The sequence below is a fragment of the Anopheles moucheti genome, assembly GCF_943734755.1.
Source record: "Anopheles moucheti chromosome X unlocalized genomic scaffold, idAnoMoucSN_F20_07 X_unloc_10, whole genome shotgun sequence".
Classification (NCBI taxonomy): Eukaryota; Metazoa; Arthropoda; class Insecta; order Diptera; family Culicidae; genus Anopheles; species Anopheles moucheti.
In genome coordinates this window covers 259143-262500 of record NW_026453516.1, presented here as the reverse complement: position 1 = coordinate 262500, position 3358 = coordinate 259143, and positions in this window count along the sequence as shown.

Here is a 3358-nt window from a genome sequence, read left to right as displayed (position 1 = left end):
GATCGGTAATGATCCTTCCGCAGGTTCACCTACGGAAACCTTGTTACGACTTTTACTTCCTCTAAATCATCAAGTTCGGTCAACTTCGGCCATGCCAGCTGCAGCTCACGAAGGAACCGCGGAAGGTGTGCCTCCAGAGACCTCACTAAATAATCCATCGGTAGTAGCGACGGGCGGTGTGTACAAAGGGCAGGGACGTAATCAGCGCTAGCTAATGACTAGCACTTACTAGAAATTCCAGGTTCATGGGGACCGTTGCAGTCCCCAATCCCAACTAAATGAGCATTTGGGTGATTTCCCGTTCCTCTCGGAATGGGGGCACCAATTGGCGAGAACACGCTGCTGCTCACATTGTAGCACGCGTGCAGCCCAGAACATCTAAGGGCATCACGGACCTGTTATCGCTCATTCTCACCTTGCTAAACACAAGTTGTCCCGCTAAGCAGGGCAAACGTGGCCGACGACCGCCCGTGAAGGGGCCGCCGGCCTTGACGTCAGGTGCGCCCGGAGGTGCACTGCTGACAGCGTTCTAGTTAGCTTGTTTGAGTCGCGTTCGTTATCGGAATTAACCAGACAAATCATTCCACGAACTAAGAACGGCCATGCACCACTACCCTTAAATTTGAGAAAGAGCTCTCAATCTGTCTTACCTCGATAAGTTCGGACCTGGTAAATTTTCCCGTGTTGAGTCAAATTAAGCCGCAAGCTCCACTTCGTTTTTTTTTTTTTTTTTTTTTTAAACAATTGCAGGTTTTATTGTTCATAAACATTATGTTCTAAAAACAATAGCGTAAACCCACGCTCTTGACGAACGACGTCGCCCGCCAGGGATTTGTCGTGCGTCATTATGAACCCTTTCGGATGTCCCTACCCAATCTCTTTATTAAATTGCTCTTTCCTTTACCCGCATATTGAAAGCGTACGCTAACTGAGTCCGCATGACTCGCTCGTATTTTAACACTTTAGGCTCTCAAGCTAGCTCGCAATCTAGCGATCGGACCATTCCGCCTCGCTGGCGGAAGCCTCCTCCGCAGCTGTCCATCGCCGACCTGCAGCTCGACGTCTTCTTTCATTCTCTCGTCTATTCCGCCGAGACCGGATTAGATCCGCCTCCGTAGGCGCGGTCCGACGACGGCGCGTTGTCGAAGGGCCCTCCCGTTGGACCCGCGCTCTCCACATTCGCTGCATAAACAGTCGCCTCTCATGGCGAACTCTGATCGTCTCAGGGGAAGGTGGTTCTCCCCTACTTCTTCGGGGAATTGGAGGAGGAGCTAGGCCTGCTCGCTCCGCCTCTACTGCCGCCCGCAGTACCTCGTCATCCCGAGCGGCCAGTGCTGCTGCGACGTCCGCAGCCAGTCGCACACGCGCCCGATCCTCCGCCCTGCCGCGAAGCCGTCTGTTGCGGGCAGACCGTTGACGCGCTGCTCGCGTTTCATTTACCCGTCTCGTGATGTCTTCTACGAAGACGTCTTCCACTTCCTCGCCGAAGAGTGCGGCCACACTTTCGAGGACCACTTCCTCGTCCTCGGCGAAAGCCGCTTCCGCTCGACCGCTGGCGAGAGCCTCCTCATCGCGCCACAACTGTTGCAGCACGGTGGTGATGTTTTTCGCTGCCCTTTGAATGCGGTCCCACCACTCCGCACTCTCCAGCAGCTTCTCGGCCATGTTGCTGAGCTGGACCGATTCGGATGTCCCCCAGCCCAACAGCTCACGTCGGATCTCCTCGAACACGGGGCACTCGAACAAGACGTGGGCCACCGACTCGACCGACCCCACGCACCGTGGACACTCCGGAGACGAAGCGAAGCCGCAGACATGCAGGTACTCCCGGAAAAATCCATGTCCGGAGAGCACCTGCGAAAGGTGGAAGTCCACCTTCCCGTGCTTACGTCCCGTCCACCGGTGCAGGTCGGGAATCAGGCTGTGTGCCCACGTCTGATAGCGGCTGGCCGATGGTGTTGCCGCCGCACGGTCCCACGCGTTCTGCCACTCTATCATCGTGGCCGCTCGCTCCATTGCTCGAGCCTCCTTCCTGCTGATGCCAGGTTCAGCCGACAGCCTGCTGTGGCACCTTGCGTCCTCTTGGATAATTAGACGGTAGGGTACAAGACCGGCCATCACCACCGACACCTCATAGGACACCGAGCGAAACGAGCTCGACACCCCGCGTGCCAGCGGCTTCTGGACCTGGGCCAGTCGTCTTCGGCACCACTGCATGTCTGTCGCCTTAGCCCAGATGGGCGAGGCGTACCGGATCACCGACTCAGCGACTCCTGCCAGCAACCGCCGCTTGGCCACCTGGGGGCCGCTGTGGTTCCTCATCACCGAGGTAACCACCGCCACCGCACGGAGGGCCTTGTCCGCGGCCGCTTCCACGTGCGGTTTCCACGAGAGTTTCTCGTGGAGTTGTACCCCCAGGTAGCGTATCGATCGCTTTGACGTGCAGACCACTTCGCCGACGCGCACAGGAATTTCCAAACGTCCTCGACGCAGACTCGATATCAGAACCACCTCGGTTTTGTGGGGGGCGAGACTAAGGTGACGTGCCTCGAGCCACCCCATCACCGCGTCGATCGCAGCCTCCGCGACCGTCGCCGACTCCTCGGGTGTGCAGCCCTCGGCCAGGATGGCGATGTCATCGGCAAAGCCGACGATGGTGGCCCCTTCAGGGAGCTGGATCCGCAGAACGCCGTCGTACATAACGTTCCACAGAGTCGGGCCAAGGATTGACCCCTGTGGAACGCCTGCCGTCACCCGACGTGACACCGGGCCGTCGTGGGTGTCGTACACCAGCTCCCTGTCGGTGAAATAGTCGCGGAGCAGGAGTTGCAGCTGCGCTGGAACCTCCTTCTCACGCAGGGCCATCGCTATCGCCTGCCAGCTGGCGGTGTTAAAGGCGTTTCTGACGTCCAACGCCACAACCAGCAGACAGCGCTTATCCCGGTTGTTAGTCCGTCCGTAGGACATCGCGCGCTCGCCTGCTTCCACCACCAGCTGGATCGCCTGCAGGGTGCTCCGCTGCTTCCGGAATCCGAACTGGTTCTCGGCCAGCCGAGGTGCCTCCGGATCCTCCAGGTGCTCGTTGAGTCTGTCCAGCGTAGTCCTCTCGAAGACCTTCGCCGGATTGTCGATCAAGCAGATCGGGCGGCAGGACGAGGCTTCGCCCGGCGGCTTACCCGGCTTAGGCAACAGCACCAGCTTCTGCCTTTTCCATTCGCGTGGTATTTCGCCGGTGTCCAAGCAGCGCTGGTAGACACCAGCGAATGGCTCCGGATACTTCCGGATGGCAGCCGTTACCGCAGCGTTCGGTACTCCATCGAGGCCAGGCGCCTTCCGCGGATGCAGCTCGCTCGCTATC